This window comes from Erinaceus europaeus, chromosome 4 (assembly GCF_950295315.1).
Source record: "Erinaceus europaeus chromosome 4, mEriEur2.1, whole genome shotgun sequence".
NCBI lineage: Eukaryota > Metazoa > Chordata > Mammalia > Eulipotyphla > Erinaceidae > Erinaceus > Erinaceus europaeus.
Window position 1 is genome coordinate 135,413,412 of NC_080165.1, and position 19,638 is coordinate 135,433,049.

Here is a 19,638-nt window from a genome sequence, read left to right on the forward strand (position 1 = left end):
GGGAGTGCAGTTGACCCACAATTTCAATCAGTGTCGGTGCAACCCAGAGGCGAAGGAATCCAGAGACTGGGGGAGGCTTGGGAAGTGCTTTGCAGAGGCGAGTCGCCAGCACCAACCATCACCCCCTTAAAATATTGGGGGGGGAAAGGGACTCAGGGACCCTGGACTAAGCCGCTCGACTCAATAGAGGTTAGTCTGGAACCCCTAGGGCGGTCCAGGAAATCTCCATGGGGCTGGTCACCAAAGCACCGAGGGTGATCTCCTCCTCCTGGGTTCCTGCAGTGCGCCGGGCGTTCCAGCAGTGGAAAGGGGCGAAAGTCGCCCAGGCTTCCCCGCTGCCCTGGAGGCACAAGGCTCGGGGTTCAAGCCTCGCGCGCCCTCCATCCAGGATTCCAGCCCCGCCGGCCCGGGCGCGCAGCCCGCAGTGCTCCGCGCCCAATGTGGGACGTGGCTCTCCGCCTACCGCCCGGGAGCCGAGCTGAGCTGCGCTGGGGTCTCACTCAGCCCGCGCCCCCGCCCCGGGGCTGCGCCTCTGCTCACCGCTCCGCGGCTCGATCTTCTCGGGCGCCGCCTCCCCAGCCTCGGCCCTGGTTCCGGAGCCCCTTCCCGAGTCCCTTCACTCCAGCGCGCCTGGGCCGCTGGCGCCCTCGGAGCCGAGCCTTCGACACGCCAGTCGCGCCATGGGAGCCGGTGGGCGCGGCGCCCGGGGATGAGCCTCTACTGCCTCGGGCGGCGCTACTGCGAGCCGGGCCGGCCGGGTGGGTGGGGTGTGAGCGAGAGGAGAGGAGAGGAGAGAGGAGAGATGGGCGGGCGTTGGGACTCAGCCGGAGGTAGTAGGAAACCACAACGTCACCAGAGCCCGGGGAAGTGAAAATGGGGGGTGGGGGTGGGAGTAGATCCCCCCTCCCTCTGCCAGCCCCAGACCTCTTCTCCCCTGCTTTCTCCCTCTCCTCTCCAGGGACTTGTGACTGAGCAGGCCCTTCCCCTCTACCCTGGCCCCAACTCCACCGCACCCCTACCCTGCCAGGCCTCTCTGGCTCAAACTGGGTCTGGTTTCTCATGATCCATATGTGTTGTGTTCAACTCTGAAATTGGACCCCTAGTAGAAGAACCATTTGGAAAGCCCGAGGACGAGGAAAGGCAGGAAATGCTGAGACCCTGACTCCCTCCCTCCCTGGACTTCTCCAAAATAGTTTCTCCTGTTCTTTTTTCTCTTTTTAAAAAAAATATTTATTTTATTTGATAGAACAGAGAAATTGGGAGGGAGAGAGACAGAGACACCTGTAGCATTGCCTCACTACTCAAATAGTCACTCCTCAGAGGGAAAGGAGGAAAGCACCAATTTAGAGGCATTTATTTCCTTAAGTGAATTAAAGGAACTCATTAAAACCAAAGGCATTAATTCTGCAAACTGAATGGATTTTAACCATCAAAGAAAGGTAAAGGCTTAGGAACTCCGTGTGGGTCGCAGGAGAAATTTTCTTTTGTCATATATCTTCTAGGCCTGTGTGCTAGTTGGGGAATCGAGGTCTCTTAAGATGGAAAGTTTGCAACTTTGATAATCCCATATCCTTTAGAGACGTTTTCTACGTTCTTCTAAAGCATTCACAGCCACTACAACACAACCCAATCCAACCTGGTGCCAGAATGGTGTCGGATAAGGCTAGAATTACCACCTTAAGGTTAATTCCACCACCTTCAGTGTTAGCTTATAATAACCTACCAGAACTAGACAGTAGAGAAGTAGCAGCTGTTTACCTTTACATTCAAACAGGAGATACTTTACCTGAGAGCAGTGCTTTTTCATCATGTGAGCCTCACTATGTTTTGAATCCTACAGGAGTGCCTTCACCCATTTCCCTTATCCTCAGACTATCTTAATGCCTACAGTGGTTGTTTATTTTTATAATGTAGGTGTCCACTTTTACACTTCTCAGAAATTACTTTGAAGAAAGATTTGTATTTCATACAAGCAAGTCAAGAAGTGGTGTTGTTCCATTTTTTAAATGTTCTCAGGTAAACCACTAATTTGCACAATTTTCCAAACGATTTAGAAGTGGAGGGTTGAGGAGAGTGTGGGCTCTAGAATTTAGAACTAGCTTTGATGTGGGTTAAATCTGTATTTTGCTATTCATTGTTGAGATCACTGGAAGACTAATTTCAGAAGCTCAGGTTCTTCCTCTGTAAGTAGAGCTATGCTACTTTCATTAACTCCAGCGAGGATACAGTCAAAATAGCTAATAACTGAGAATTATTGTACATTCCATTCATTGTAAGGGATTTCTATGTATTACTTATTAAGGTAAATTATGAACCATCGTAGCTGCAATATGTAACCCGTAATCATCCACTTCAGTTTATCTGTTCAAATTTGGAAGACAGTGCAGAAAAATCATCTGACTTGATTTATTTAACATCCCAATAAGTAGTCATCTATTGATAGGTCAGTGATTCTCCAACCTGGAATGTTACATCAGTAAAGGATCTTCAAAGAACTGATTTTTTTTAATTTAATTTATTCATAAAAGTCTTCTTCTTCTTCTCCTTCTTCTTCTTCTTCTTCTTCTTCTTCTTCTTCTTCTTCTTCTTCTTCTTCTTCTTCTTCTTCTTCTAGCGTTTGCCCTTCTTCTGTAGCCAGTCAACAGCGTCAGGTTGAGCCTGATGTCAAGTTTCGAGACCTCCTTTGAATCTGGAGAGGTGGCAGTCGTTGACTATGTGGGTCATAGTCTGTCTGGAGCCGCAGGGGCAGTTCGGGTCGTCTCTGGCTCCCCAGCGATGGAACATAGCGGTGCACCGGCCATGGCCTGTTTGATAGCGATTGAGGAGGGCCCAATCATAATGTGCTAGGTCAAAGCCGGGTGGACGCTTGCAGGGGTCTGTGATGAGGTGTTTGTTCTTTACCTCAGCTGACCGCCAACTCTGTTTCCAAGAGTCTGGAACAGAGAAGTTCAGTGTAGGCATAGGGGACCATATTGGGTGACGAGACGTCAAGCGTTGGACAGGGTGGGCGAAGATATCGTGGGAAATGAACTTAGATGATGCCGCATCCCGACGAATATCTGGCGGGGCGATGTTGCTAAGAACTGGCAGCCGTGGAACCGGGGTGGAACGGATGGTTCCAGAAATTATCCTCATGGAAGAATATAATTTGGAATCGACCAAGTGGACATGGGGGCTAAAGAACCATACTGGGGCACAGTATTCTGCAGTGGAATAGCATAATGCCAGAGATGATGATCGTAGTGTGGAAGCGCTCGCGTCCCATGAGGAGCTGGCCAGTCTTGCAATGATGTTATTCCTGGCGCCCACCTTTGCTGCAGTTTTTATGAGATGTTCGTGAAATGACAGAGTGCGATCGAGAGTAACGCCAAGATAGACTGGCTGGGCTTCATGCCGGATTCTCGTATCGTATTCATAAAATAAAAAATATTGACAAGACCATAGGAAAAGGGGTATAATTCCACACAGTTCCCACCACCAGAGTTCTCTATCCCATCCCCTCCTATTATTTATCCCTCTGGGAAGATGGACCCAGAGTCATTATGCGGAGTAGAAGGTGACAGGTCTGGTTTCTGTAATTGCTTCTCTATTGGAGCTTGGGTGTTGGTAGGTTGATCCATACTCCCAGCCTGTCCCTGTCTTTCCCTAGTGGGGCAGGGCTCTGGGGAGGTGGGTTCCAAAGTACATTGGTTAGCTCATTTATCCAGTAAAGTCAAGTTGGTATTATAGTAGCATCTGCCACTTGTTGGCTGAAAAAGAATTAAGATACAAAGCAGAACAAATTGTTTAATAATCAGGAACCTAAAGGCAGAAGTATAGCAGATGAGATTTGGGATCTTCATTCTGGAAAAAGCTAGTAGGTCTATTTGAAGTATATTGATGGGGCCCACCAAACCACACCAACAGAGACCCTCTAGGGCTAGAATATAAATATCCAACATTCTAAAAGTCTTCTGGGTGCTGATGATATGCAGTTTGGACTGAAGACTCCTCAAAGGAAAATGTGTTTGCTCCAATTTGATGCTGGTTTTGTCTTTGATTAACCTGTAGTTCAACATCTGAATAATACCCTTCTTGCAAACAGTATCCCATAAAACAGGCTGAGGAGATCTGTAATTTTTGCCTTCTGGAGTCTTCCCTGATGCATTTAGGTTTGCCTGTGTACAAGAGTACTTTAATTTGCCTGAGTATCAACTCTATCAACCTTTCTGGTAGATAGTCCTTGAGATGAGAAACACTGCTAACATGTCTCTCAAAATCTCAATCAATTGTATTCAAGGTTTACCCAGATAACACACAGTAAAGAAGATATTTAATTTAATGGCTTTGATCTTATTACTGCAGTACCCCCCCAGAAATTTTATAACATAAATATTAGTATTGATTCCTATACTATAATCTACTAAAATCATGACATGGTGAAGTGTTTTTCATGGCTGTTGCAAAACACACCTTCCCAATCTGCACTCATTACAGTTTATATTCAAAACTGAAAAAGTGATTTTCCTAAATTTTACTGTGCTAAATCAAGTCTCCTAGCTTATTCATATGTCACTAGTACAACTGAGTGAGTGAGTCTACTCTCCAACTATATCTTCTACAAATTGGATCTGTTTCTACATCATCATTGCATTCTTAATGGGCTTCCCACTGCCATCCAACAGCGAATTATCTTGTGGTTTACTATTTTTTCATTAATTGAGAATACATGTGTTATTCAATCATATTTTCTTTCCTTATTCCAGAGAAGGGGGAAACAGCTAAGGAGCACAGGTATGTAACATCATTTTAGAAATTAGAAAAAGATATTCCACATTTACACAGAACAAGAAGTCAAGACAAAAGGGAAGTCTTCCTCCAAGATACAGCAGTTGTGTTTGGTATATCCTATTTTCTTGCTCTACTGGTATAGCGACATTGCAAAAAGAAGAAGAAAGAAAGAAATGTCTACCTAGAGAATTTCTCTTCCTTTCTTAAGTGCTCAGAAGTTACGTTAGTAATGACATTTATTTTTCTCGGTATCTATATAAACTTCCATCTTTGGTTTGAGGAATTAAACTACTTTTTTTTTTTTTTTTTTTGCTGGAACTGATAAAATCTGTAAATTTTGTGTTGAGATGCACTATTTTTTTCAGTAACAGAAGTTAAGCTTTGGAAAACTAGATTACTTTTTAAAATAAATTCTTTCACCTGTCTCAGTTTTCAATTTATTGCTGCAAATTTAATTTATCTGGTTTATATTAATGTTAATTTTTCATTATAGAGCAGACAAGTAAAGGCATTTCTTCTGTGTTTTTCTGGTCTGAACAAAGCAAAATCTAGCAAAGGAAAGCAAATATGTGTATGTGTGTGTTATTGTTAGTTTTAATTTTTATTAGTGATTTAATAATGATTACAATGAGGCGGAGCTACAGAGCAGCAGCAGCTGTGTTTCTCTCCTAGCATCTCCCAGGGCAACTAGGAACACCAAAGGAGACCACCTGGGACCACAACAAGACAGGACTAGAACAACTTCAGGACCCCACCAAATCACTGGTGAGTGCAAACACGTGTGGCTCCTGGACAGCGAGGAGCCTAGGGAGAGATTAAGCAACTGCTAACAGTCCTACAGTTTGCCAGTCTGTTTCCCCAGTAAAAAAAAACAGCTGAAGGGAGGAGAGAACTCCCCTGAAACTGACCAAATGCAACTGTGAGTCTCCATTGCTACTGCCCTCAGAATCTGGAGCAGGAGCAGGGAGGCTCTGTGATGACACTAGGGGACAGAGAACTCACCAGGAAACTTAGGAGAAGATCTATACCTCGGTGGCCTAGTGGTGGGGCTGTGAAAGTCTCTTTGCATAACCACTGGATTATATCTGCCCCACCTTGCTTTATCTCTTGGTCAGGAGTCAGTGATTAAGCTAAGAAGCCTACTTATACTTTAAAAGTCCTCCGGCTCCCATAGCATACAGGGAAGAAAAAGAACAAAAGAGGCTTTTAAGCCACTAAACTCCAACTCAGGGATTAAAATAATATTGAAACAACTGTCAATCTCCACAACTGTGAACCCTTTAATTACGTTACTTAGACAGAAGTCAATCCAGGCAAGAGTGATCAGTAATTTGAAAAGAATTGAGAGAGGGAACTCAATAACTATATAGAATGGTTAAACCAACAAGAAGAAATATTGGAGAAATGAACCAGGACAAGAATCCAGCTAAAAGCCCCCCAAAGGGTGAAGCACAAAATAATGAGATCAACATCCAAACACTAGTTAAGGAAATAATCACAGGAGTGAGTAAAGAGTTCAAAAGAATTGTCATCAGAAATGCAGAAACAACAAATGAGACTCTGAGAAAAAACACTAATTATCTCAAGGTTATTAGAGAGCTGAAAGCTGAAATAGCTGAGTTAAGAACACAACTAGCTGAACAAGCTAAAACAGTATCAGAACAGGATACCAAGATAGATGAACTCCAGAAAACAGTAGAGGGGAGAGAGAATAGAATCAGTGAGGCTGCAGACAGAATTAGCAAGATCAAGGACGAATTAGAGACAACTAAAAAAGAAGTAAGAAATCTCAAAAAGAGATTAAGAGATACTGAAAACAACAACAGAGACCTATGGGATGACTTTAAAAGAAATAATATAGGCATTATTGGCTTGCCAGAGGAAGAAAGACAGGGAGGGGAAGAAAGCATTCTTCAGGACATAATAGCTGAAAACTTCTCTAGTCTAAACAACATCAAAGACATAAAGGTTCAAGAAGTCCAGAGGGTCCCAAACAGAATTAACCCAGACTTAAAAACACCAAGACACATCATATTTAGAATGGAAAGGAATAAGGATAAAGAAAGGATCCTGAAGGCTGCAAGAGAAAAAAAAGAGTCAGCAACAGAGGAAAACCCTTGAGATTAGCAGCAAACTTCTCCACACAAACACTACAGGCCAGAAGAGAATGGCAAGATATCTATCAAGTGCTCAATGAGAAAGGCTTTCTACCAAGACTACTGTATCCTGCTAGACTGTCATTCAGACTAGATGGAGGCATAAAAACCTTCTCAGAGAAGCAACAGTTGAAAGAATCATCTATCACCAAGCCTGCCCTGAATGACGTTCTGAAAGGTCTCCTATAAACATTGAAACCACCATAAATGTGATACCTATCAGAAAACTCTAAAAATCTTCAAGAATTACATTAAAATATTTTAAATCTTTGATATCAATAAATGTCAATGGCCTGAATTCACCTATGAAAAGGTACAGAGTAGGAAGATGGATCAGAAAACACATCCAACAATATTCTGTCTACGGGAAAACCCACCTAACTTAACAAGACAAACAAAACCTCAAAGTGAAATGATGGAAAACCAACGGCCCACAAAAAAGGGCAGGAACAGCTATTCTCATATCTGACATGATAGACTTTAAAATAAATAAAATTTTTAAAACAGAGGGATGGACACTACTTAATGCTCAGTGTATCAGTAAAGCAAGAGGACTTAACAATTATTAACATCTATGCACCCAATGAGAAACCCTCTAAATACATCAAACATCTACTGAAAGAGCTACAGCAATATATTAACAGCAACACAGTCATAGTAGGGGACTTCAACACCCACTCTCTCAACTTGACAGATCATCCAGGCAGAAAATCAATAAAGACATGAAGGAGCTAAATGAGGAGATAGATAAACTAGAACTATTGGATATTTTCAGAGTCATTCATCCCAAGAAACTGGAATCAACCTAACCAGAGAAGTGAAAGACTAGTATTCTGAAAATTATGAGTCACTACTCAAGGAAATTGAAAAAGACACAAAGAAATGGAAAGATATTCCATGTTCATGGGTTGGAAGAATTAACATCGTCAAAATGAATATACTACCTAGAGCCACCTACAAATTTAATGCTATCCCCATCAAGATCCCAACCACATTTTTTAGTAGAATAGAACAAATGATACAAATGTTTGTCTGGAACCAGAAAAGACCTAGAATTGCCAAAACAATCTTGAGAAGAAAGAACAGAACCGGAGGCATTACACTCTCAGATCTCAAATTGTATTATAGGGCCATTGTCATCAAAACTGCTTGGTACTGGAACATGAATAGACACACTGATCAGTGGAATAGAATTGAGAGCCTAGAAGTAAGCCCCCACACCTATGAACATCTAATCTTTGACAAAGGTGTCCAAACTATTAAATGGGGAAAGCAGAGTCTCTTCAACAAATGGTGTTGGAAACAGTGCGTTGAAACATGCAGAAGAATGAAACTGAACCAGTATATTTTCCCCAATACAAAAGTAAATTCCAAGTGGATCAAGGACTTGGATGTTAGACCACAAACTATCAGATACTTAGAGGAAAATATTGGCAAAACTCTTTTCTGCATAAATTTTAAAGACATCTTCAATGAAATGAATCTAACTACAAAGAAGAGTAAGGCAAACATAAACCTATAGGACTACATAAAATTAAAAAGCTTCTGCACAGCAAAAGAAACCACTACCCAAACCAAGAGACCCCTCACAAAATGGGAGAAGATCTTTACATGCCATACATCAGACCAGAGGCTAATAACCAGAATATATAAAGAGCTTACCAAAGTCAACAACAAGAAAACAAATAACCCCATCTAAAAATGGGGAAAGGACATGGATAGAATATTCATCACAGAAGAGATCCAAAAGGCTGAGAAACACATGAAAAAAAATGCTCCAAGTCTCTGATTGTCAGAGAAATGCAAATAAAGACAACAATGGGATACCACTTCACTCCTATGAGAATGTCATACATCAGAAAAGGTAACAGCAGCAAATGCTAGAGAGGTTGCTGGTGGGAATGTAAATTGGTCCAACCTCTGTGGAGAACAGTCTGGAGAACTCTCACAAGGCTAGAAATGGACCTACCCTATGATTCTGCAATTCCTCTCTTGTGGATATATCCTAAGGAACCCAACACACACATCCAAAAAGATCTGTGTACACATATGTTCTTAGCAGCACAATTTGTAATAGCCAAAACCTGGAAGCAACCCAGGTGTCCAACAATAGATGAGTGGCTGAGCAAGTTGTGGTATATATATACACAGTGGAATACTACTCAGCTATTAAAAATGGTGTCTTCACTGTTTTCAGCCGATCTTGGATGGACCTCAAAAAATTCATGTTGAGTGAAATAAGTCAGAAACAGAAGGATGAATATGGGATGATCTCACTCTCGGGCAGAAGTTGAAAAACAAGATCAGAAGAGAAAATACAAGTAGAACATGAACTGTAATTGGCATGTTGCAACAAAGTAAAAGACTCTGGGGTAGTTGGGGGGAGAGAATACAGGTCCAAAAAGGATGACAGAAGACCTAGTGGGAGTTGTATTTTTATATGGAAAACTGGGAAATGTTATGCATGTACAAACTACTGTATTTACTGTTGAATATAAAACATTAATTCCCCAATAAAGAAATTTTTAAAAAATGATTATAAGATAATAGGGGTATAAAGTTCCCATCACCAGAGTTCCATGTCCCATCCCCTCCATTGGATGCTTCCCTAGTCTTTCTCCCTCTGGGAATATGGACCAAAAGTGTTTATGGAGTACAGAAGGTAGAAGGTCTGGCTTCTGTTATTGCTTTTCCGCTGGACATGGGCATTGGCAGGTTGATCATAGCCCTAGCCTGTTTCTATCTTTCCCCAGTGGGGTAGGGGTCTGGCGAGGTGAGACTTGAGGACACACTGGTGAGGTTGTCTGCCCAAGGAAGTGCAGATGGAATCATTGTAGCATCTGCAACTTGGTGGTTGAAAAGCAGTAAGATATAAAGCAGGACAGATTGCGTTCGCATAGGTAGGAATAGAGCAGATATGAGTTTAGAGTTACTGACTTTGTGTGGGAAGAAGTTAGGAAGTCCATTTTAAGTATGTCCCAAGGGGCCCATGACTTTAGTAATTTTTGCCTGAGCCTGCTAGCGAACATACAGGTGGGTTAAAAACTGTCTGAGAAGATGGTGTCAGAGTTGAGAGTAGGATTAGAAAACTGAATTGGAGGAAAGTATATAAACAGCATTAACTGTTTACCCCATGGATCTGACCTAGGGCCCATAACTAGATCTATTCATATTTAGCACAGGAACCTGTATGACCCCTGCATCTCTGTCAATCTGAGCTCACAGTCCATGGTCACAGCACAGAACATTCTGGGCTGCATTCATTTCAGGACCAGCCTTCCTTGAGTGGCAGAGTATGTTGACCCAGGCTCCCTTTGGAGAATGAGGCAGTTCCTACCACTGCTGCTCTACATTGAAGGCAAGGTCCTGGAGAGGCCCACAAGAGGGCTAATAATGATGTTTCTGATGGAAGTGACCAATGATGGTGAAAAGAGGGATCTACTAGAGGTCTAGACCCATTATATCTATGTGGGAATCCCAGGATTCCCTGACTAGACTCTCAGATGATGGGTGGCCTGGTGTTGACTAAAAGGCCAACATTAAAACATGCTAGTCTCTTGCCCTTACCCAGCTTTTGTAGTTCTTTCTTTATTTGGCAAGCTTAGACTTTCTCCCAGCTGTTAAATCATTGATTGTCATTTGTTGTTGTTGGTTTATTCTTGGCAGTAGCCCAGTAGAGTCATATCTTATAAAACTGTTACAGGACATGATTTCTGTTCTCTAGCTGAATGCTTTAAATTAAATTTGAATTTGCCCTTTAGGTTTCACTAACCAGACAACTATTCCATAACTGGAATAGTCTTCAGTCTTCTTGAAGAGGGATTGGGGTAGGGGTGTGTGAATCTATCCCTTTTTACTCCTTAGCCCAAAGTTTGTCTATTTGTAAAACTAAATAGGCTCAGCACCTAAAAGAGTCACCCCTGACTCATTTAAGAGATATTTTGGTTTGCTGAACCTTATTTCTCTGTACTTGTACTTAGTGGTAATGAATCCTTTCAGCTTCTCCTTTCATTCCAGAGCATTCAGTTCTAGTCAGACATCCACTACAGGCTTCTGCATGCAGCCTCCCTTAGGCCAGTTGCCTCTTCGGTTTGCCCAGTGCCGAACTGCTTCTCTTTTTCACATGGACTGTTCTGATATTACTCCTCTGCTATATTCTAAACATAGTTGTCATCATTAAAACAGAAGAAAACGTTAATATACATTCTCAATCATAACTGGGTTGCACTTCCCTTGTCCATAGTCACAGTTTAAGGCTATTAAATATAGTTCTCCTTTAAGCACTTATTTCTTGCTCTGACAATCTCCTAAAATTGTTAAGTATGTCAGCATTTTCATCTGTTGCTCCTTTTAGACACATTGGTGTCTGCATTACTATGTTCATGTAACTGACAAGGAAACAGAAAGCTCCGAAGTTGAAGTGAATTTCCCCAGATAGAAAATGACTCACACCACATGATTAAGTGTTCTTACATAACAAAGTCAGGCTATTTCTATAAAATCTCTAAGCCAGAGGCTGGGTGGTAGCACAGCAGGTTAAGCGCACATAATATGCGAAGCAGAAGGATCCCAGTTTGAGCCCCCGGCTCCCCTTGTGCAGCGGGGGTCAATTCACAGTGAAGCAGGTCTGCAGATATCTTTCTCTCCCTCTATCTACCCTTCCCTCCCAATTTTTCTCTGTCCTATTGAGAAAAAAAAAAAAAAAAAACACCAGATGCAGTGGATTTGTAGTTCCGGCACTGAGCCCCAGCAATAACTCTGGAGGCAGAAAAAATGAATGTTGATTGAGGTTTGATTTAACATATTGGGTAGAGACAGAGGTAAATTGAGAGGGAGGGGAGACAAAGGGAGAGAGAAAGAAAGACACCTGCATATCTGCTTGCAGCTTGTGAAGCATCCCCCTGCAGATGGGAGCAGGGGCTCAAACTCGGATCCATGTGTTGGTCCTTGTGTCTAGTACTATATGTGCTTAACCAGGTGCACCACTGTCCTTACCTCCAAAATGCCTGTGTTTTCCTTTTCACCCTGGAAAAAAAAAAAGGCCATTGCCAAATGGTACTATTTTAAGTACTCATAAAGTTAAAGCCAGCAGTAACAACAGTATAAAATTTGGTTAGAAGGAAAATATGTCATTGACACTTGGAATTAGTAATAGGTGTAGGAGTGACTTAGGAAAAAAGTAAAGGCAGGACCGTTGAAAAAAAAAGGGGGGATATTCACACAATAGCTATATAGATAGAAGTTATAGAATCAGCCCATATCAGTGATGTTGAAAGAACTATAACAGTTTCCAAAAAGAGGGGATGGGACACAGAACTCTGGTTGTGTTAAATGTATGGAATTATATCCCTACTGTCTTACAGTTTTGTAAGTCAATATTAAATCACTAATAAAAAATAAAAGAAAAAAGTCATTGATTACATACTAGGTTTAAAAATCAGTAAACTGCTAATAATTCCTCATCTAAATGATATTATAAGTGATAAGTAGCCAAGATGTTCTTTGCTTGACACAGTTAATCTTGTCATCAGAAGCAATAATCTAAATAGCATTGTTGATAAATGCTGTAGTGGAACCAGTTACTTACAATATTCAGGCAGGTAGTCTGGGAGTTGGCACAGTGAATAAGAATTGAACTCTCAAGCAGGAGGTCCCCAGTTCGATGTCTGTCTGGTTCTTTCTTTCTCTCCTCCTTTCTTTTTCATTAATGAATAAATAAAATCTTTAAAGAAATAATATTCATCCAGCAGAAATGGACAGTGAAACATTAATTACAATTTTCATTATTGTTTAAACACTTTTTAAAGCTACACTGAAATCAAGTATTATTTCCCAAACTGCATATCCAACAGAAACATTTAGAAATAGATTTGTAGGGGCTGAGGATACAGCATGATGATGATGATGCAAAGAGACTTCGTTTTTAATTTTTATTTATAAAATGAAAAATACTGACAACACTTAGGATAAGAAGGGTACAACTCCACACAGTCCCCACCCCCAGAGGTCCATATCCAATCCTCTCCTTTGGTAGCTTCCCTACTCTTTATCCCTCTGGGAGCATGGACCCAGGATCTTTGTGGGATGCAGAAGGTGGAAGGTCTGGCTTCTGTAATTGCTTCTCTGCTGAACATGGGCGTTGGCAGGCAAAGAGACTTTCATGCCTGAGGGTTTGATGTTTCAGGTTCAGTCTCCAGCACCATGATAACCCAGAGCTGAGCAGTGCTCTGGCCTCTCTCCATTCTGTATATCTCCTTCATTAAAAATGAATAGGATAATTAAAGAAATAGATTTATAATCTGGCATAAATGAAGACTAATTGACACAATATTTTATATAATCATCAAGTCAGTATAAATGTGGCAGATAGACATTGTTAAAAGCTAATACTTGGTGTATTGCACCAAAATAAAAGACTCTGGGATGGGAGGGTTCAGGTGCTGGAACATGATGGCAGAGGAGGACCTAGTGGGGGTTGAATTGTTATGTGGAAAACTGGGAAAGATTACATATGGACAAACTATTGTATTTACTGTTGGCCGTAAAGCATGAATCCTCCAATAAAGAAAATAAATAAATAAACTGAAGTAAAAAAAAAAAAAGCTAATATGTGGCTCAAGTGTTTGTTTAATGGTTCTTGGATAGAATAGTGACTCCAAAAGTTTCCTGTGCATTTAGACCACAAGATTTCACTTTAAATTTTTAATTACTTATATTTTATTACCAACAAGGCTATTCCTGTACCTCAGTAACAGCAGCCACCCCCTTTATTCTTTTTTTTTTCTTTCTATTTTACTAGATAGGACAGAGATAAACTGAGGACGGAGGAGAAGATAGAGAGGGAGAGAGGAAAAGAGGCGCCTGCAGCCCTGCTTCACCGCTTGTCAAGCATCCCCCCTGCAGGTGGGAAGTGAAGCAAGAACCATGAAGCAAGACTCTTGTGCATGGTGGGCAATATGCGTGATCAACTGGCTGTACTGTCACCTGGCCCCCTGAGTCACAAGGTTTTAAATGATCCAATCATGTTTTAATCAGTGTAAGCTACTACCTCAGTATCAGAAGTTTTAAAAGCTTCTCAGATGGTTCTAATGTGCAACAAAACTTTGGGAGCCATTGTGTAGAAGCACTGACTGCACACTGAAATCATCTGATATCCAATTACTGCACATTAGCCTCTTCATAAACTTCTGAATACAGTGCTGAGACACACTTTTCTGGAGTAAGTCAGAGTTTGCTAAAAAAAAAAAAAAAAAAGGAGAACTAATAGCTTGGGAGGTGGCACAATGGATAAAATGTTAGACTATTAGGCATGAAGTCCTGAGTTTGATTCCTGGCATTCCACATGCCAGGTTCTCCCTCTCATTATTAATACAAAATTAACTATTTTATTTTAATGAGGGGGAGAGAGAGAGAGACCAACCAGGGGACTGCTCAGCTCTACTTTATGGTGGTGCTGGGGATTGAATCTGGGGTCTTAGAGCCAAGACACAACAATTTTTTGCATAGGTTTTTTTGCTATCTGCTCAGCCCAAAGTATTATTTGATAATGTGGAGCACAAAATACAATCTGGAAACCTATTAAGGAGTTATTTAAAAATGGCCACCTGGAGCAATAGATTCATAGTGCTGACAGAGCCCCAACCATAACTCTGGAGTCAAAGAAGAAGAAAGAGAGAGAGAGAGAGAAGACAGAGAAGAGAGAGAGATATATATAGAGAAAAGTTATGCAGCTCAATAACAACAAAACAACTAATAAAAGAACAAAACAACCAATAAAAGAACAAAAGGTGTGAATAGATATCCTTCTTTTTAATATTTATTTATTTATTCCCTTTTGTTGCCCTTATTATTTTATTGTTGTAGTCGTTGTTGGATAGGACAGAGAGAAATGGAGAGAGGAAGGGAAGACAGAGAGGGGGAGAGAAAGATAGACACCTGCAGACCTGATTCACAGCTTGTGAATCGACTCCCCTGCAGGTGGGGAACTAGGGCCTAGAGCCAAGGGCTCGAACCTGGATCCATTTGTCGGTCCTTGCGCTTTGAGCCACGTGAGCTTGAGCCACGTGAGCTTAACCCGTTGCTCTACCGCCCGACTCCCAATAGATAACTTTCTAAGGAAGATATGCATGTGGCTCACTGTGGTGCATAGGGTTAAGTGCAAGGACCTGGCCAAGGATTGCGCTTCCAGCCCTGGCTCCCCTGCAGGGACTGAGCTTCACAAGCAATGAAGCAGGTATGCAGGCGTCTCTCTCCCCCTCTGTCTTCCCCTCCTCTCTTAGTTTCTCTCTGTCCTACCCAATAAAATGGAAAAAAATGACCACGAGGAGCAGTAGATTGGTAGTACAGGCACAGAGCCCTGGCAAGAACCCTGGAGGTGGAAAAGAAATATTCCACGTCACTCAACATTAGAGAAATGCAAATTAAAACCAAACTGAGATTCCACCTCACACCGGTGATAGTGGCTTACATGTACAAAACAGGAAATGACAAGTGTTGAGGAAAAGGAGCCCTGAAACACTGTTGGTGGAAATGCAAAAGGGTGCAGCCCCTTTGGAAAATTGTAACAGGGAGTAGCTAAGTAACATGCAAATACCTAATCTTATGACTCTACAAGGTCACTTTTAGGCATTTATCTACACTACATGAAAATGCTAGTTCTAAGGAACATATACGCCCTTATGTTCATATCTGCATTATTCACAATAGCCAAGGAGTGGAAGCGATTTGTATAGGTCCTGGCACTTCAGCTTAACCCTGCTTCACCACTTGTGAAGCTTTCCCCCTGCAGGTGAGTACCAGGGGCTTGAACCCAGGTCCTTGTACACTGTTGTGTGTGTGTGTGTGTGTGTGTGTGTGTGTGTGTGTGTGTGCGCGCGCGCACTTGAATACCTGGCCCCCTTAAAATTCTCAATACAACATGAAGAGACTAGCAAGGAAGAAAATATTTTTCACCTTTAAAAAAGTCTTATGTAAGCCAGGCTGTGTTGATGCCATGCAAAAAATAACTTGTTTTCATGGCTAAAAGGCAGGAGCCAGGGACCATCCATCAGGACTTCATCTTTCTGAAGAGCAAACTAGTACTAGAGAAGGAAGGAAAAGGTATGGTATCCTGTGGGTGCCGGGGTGGGGGTGGGGGGGAACTGGAATACAGTAAAGACAGGGTTAAAAATATTTGATAACATTTCAAGATCAACGCTTTTCAATTAGCCAGAAATATTTTTAATGCTTTGGAAAGATACTGAGACTTCACTAAAACCACAGCTCTATGTGGATTTCAAAAGTCATAATTATGTTAGATTGTGAAAAAGGAAACATTGACTTAAGCCCAAAACATGCCTCTTAGGTAATGAATGTTGAGAAAATTGGTTACACAGACAGGATCTGGTTAGCACCAACTGTAGTAGGGACTGTGAGTAATAAGCTTTTCTATGATCTAGAGTTGATGGAACTCTGAAATACGCAGTACAGCTGCTACAAAGAAGAAATCGACACTATACAGAATATCCTGACTCTGCCACTAACTCAAGTGGCCAGAATCAATTTCTTCATCTGCTTTGAGTACCAGTTCACTGCTCGTAGATGAATTGAGAAGGTTGTCTTTTTTTTTGCCTCCACGGTTATCACTGGGGGCTCGGTGCCTGCACTAGGAATCCTGGTAGCCATTTTGTCCTTTTTTTTTTTTTTAATTGGATAGGATAGAGAGAAATTGAGAGGGGAGGGGGAGATAGCTAGAGGCAGACACAGAGGTACCTGCAGACCTGTTTTACTTTGTGTTTTCCCTTTCTATCCTTCTGTCTCAAGTCCTACTTATGAGATCATCTGACAGTTGTCCTTTAAAGAGAACTATCTTCCGTACACTACGTGATCTGAAAGATTTCAACACTAATCTTGACAACATTGCCTGTTTTCAGTTATTGAAGGCCACTGAATTCTTCAAATTAAAATATATTAAGGAACAATGAGCCAAGTTGCAAGACAAAGGAGGTCAGACTCCATTTCGCCAGGAAATGTCCAGTTGGTGATTTGGAGTTGTAGCTGTAGTTACAGATCTGTTGTTGAGACTCATTAATATTTGCATGTAGACTATTTTCAACTAAAAGTGATTCTTACCTTCAGATATTTTCATTTGAATGTTAACAGATGAACTAAGAGAAGTTATCAAAGTGAAGAGCTCCATAATTTAATTTTATTATTTTATTTAAAAATTATTTATTTATTCCCTTTTGTTTTATTGTTGCAGTTATTATTGTTGTTACTGATGTTGTTGTTGGATAGGACAGAGAGAAATCGAGAGAGGAGGGGGAGAGAAAGGAGGAGAGAAAGATAGACACGTGCAGACCTGTTTCACTGCTTGTGAAGCAACTCCCCTGCAGGTAGGGAGCTGGGGGCTCGAACCAGGATCCTTATGTCGGTCCTTGTGCTTTGCGCCAACGTGCGCTTAACCCGCTGCACTACCGCCTGACTCCCCTCCATAATTTTATTTTACTGACATGATATAAGATGGCTATATGCATTAGAAATTTCCTTTTTAGAACTCCAACATCATTTAAGTATGGACAAAGGAGGCTACTAGGAAAATTGAAAAAAAATACATAAACTGAAATTAGACTAGATGAGTTCTAATGCACGTTTTTCCAAGGTAAAAGAAATATAGGTAGGAGTATCTGGAGTGTAACTGGAGCAAAAGGCAACGTCAGAACCAAAGACGAGACCAAACTGGCAACTCAGGGGAACTGGGCCTCATGAGTAGTTGGCTATTTATTGGTGAACAGAAACAGTTCCGGGAGAGCTTTGAAGTCCACTTAAGAAATGTTAACAACACAGTGGGACACAAACAAAACTGGAAACTAACAACAGAAGAAGGAAAAGGAGACTTTATTTGACCTGCATCATTCCTCCGTCCTGATGCCTCTGCTCCACCACTCACCCCATCCACCCCGAGCTGGCATTGTTGAACATCAAGAAGGACCTTCCCAGCTTGAAAGAGTTCCCCTTGGCAGGAAAGGAAGAGTGGAACGAATGAACTGTGTACCCAGCGTTTCAGGGCACTGTGTTTTGGTTTCGTCCCACCCAGAGAGACATACAGAAACAGGAAGAAGGAAGAAAAGCAGGAGTTATGGATAGCAGCCATTAGGCAGGAGCATTTACAGTTCACAGTAATCTTATCTATCAACAAACAACAAATTTTGCCACTGAAGAAACAGATGACTTGTGTCAGACCACCTGTAGATTTCACATCAGAGGCACTCACAGTTGTTGACACCAGTCATCTGAGTGTCTTCCAGCTCCCCTCCCTGCCCAAGCTCCACCAGAGCTCAGAACTTCAGCCAACTTAGGATTCTGTACTTGCACCCCCAGCACAAGAAACCAGCATATTATGTGGACTTTAAATAACACACTACTCAACAACCAATGGGTCAAAAGGAAATCTGAAAAGTGGGGGTCGGGCAATAGCGCAGTGGGTTAAGTGCACAAGGACTGGCGTAAGGATCCTGGTTCAAGCCTCTGGCTCCCCACCTGCAGGGGGGTCGCTTCACACGTGGTGAAGCAGGTCTGCAGGTGTCTATCTTTCTCTCCCCCTCTCTGTCTTCCCTTCCTCTCTGGATTTCTCTCTGTCCTATCCAACAACAACGACAACAATAACAACAACAATAATAACAACAATGACGATAAACAACAAAGGCAACAAAAAGGGAAAAAATGGCCTCCAGGAGCAGTGGATTCGTAGCGCAGGCGCTGACTCCCAGCAATAACCTTGAAGGCAAAAAAAAGAAAGAAAGAAATTTGAAAACTTACTTATCTTGGGGGTGGGAAAGAAAAGCATATCAAAGTCTATGGTATATGGAAAAAGTAGTTCTAACCTATGGTAAAAGAAATTATTTCAAATTAACAAAATGACTTTTTTGTTTTTTTTATAAACCAAAGCACTGCTCAGCTCTGGCTTATGGTGGTGCAGGGGACTGAACCTGGGACTTTACAGCTTCAGGCATGAGAGTCTCTTTGCATAACCATTATGCTATCTGCCCCTGCCCAACAAAATAACTTTTTACCTTAAGAGCTAGAGGAAAAGAGGGCCGGCCTGTCGTACACTGGCTTAAGTGTGTATGCAAGGGTCCTCGCTCCTCACCTGCAGATGTCTCCTTCTCTCTCCCTTTCTATCGCCCCCTCCCCTCTCAATTTCTCTCTGTTGTATCCAACAAAATGGAAGAAATGGTCACCAGGAGCAGTGGATTTGTAGTGCTGGCACTGAGCCCCGGCGATCACCCTGGAGGCAAAAAAAAAAAAAAAAAAGCTAGGGGAGAAAAAGAGATCTAAGTTAGAAAGGAATAAATAAAACTTGGAGCAAAACTAAATAAAATAGGCCCTGCAAGATGATACCCCAGTGTGTGTGCCTGCTTGGCTATGCATGTGACCCAGGTTCGAGCCTGTCCTCCACCATACTGGGGAATCACTAGTGTTGTCATGTGCCCTCACAGTCCTGTATTTCTCTTTCCTTCTATCTGAATAAGCTGATCCAGCAGCGAAACCCTGGTAAAGACAAACTGGTGGGGCTTACAGTTAACAATATTTATATACTTTCCCCATATTCGGGAGCTACTTTCTTCCCTGATCCACCTTTCTAGTCCTTTTTCCAACTATGACGCCATCTCCCCAGACAATAACCTGGGTCCACCTGCATATTAGATGTCAGGCTCAGGGGAAAAAAGAGTAA

At 41.9% G+C, this 19,638-nt stretch overlaps 1 protein-coding gene across 9 annotated transcripts in view; it reads right to left on the reverse strand.

Annotated features, from left to right (window-relative positions):
- Positions 1-19,638, reverse strand: part of DSE (dermatan sulfate epimerase) — a 173,043-nt gene that overhangs the window by 83,945 nt on the left and 69,460 nt on the right. For 2 of the 9 annotated variants that reach the window (XM_060190577.1, XM_007521042.3), the window contains exon 1: positions 541-917. The exons of 5 other annotated variants lie outside the window; for them this stretch is intronic. The gene's annotated coding sequence lies outside the window, so the exon portion shown is untranslated. Of the gene's footprint in view, positions 1-249; positions 378-540; positions 919-19,638 lie in introns of those variants that run through there. 2 more of the 9 variants (XM_060190569.1, XM_060190572.1) reach the window with 2 other exon arrangements.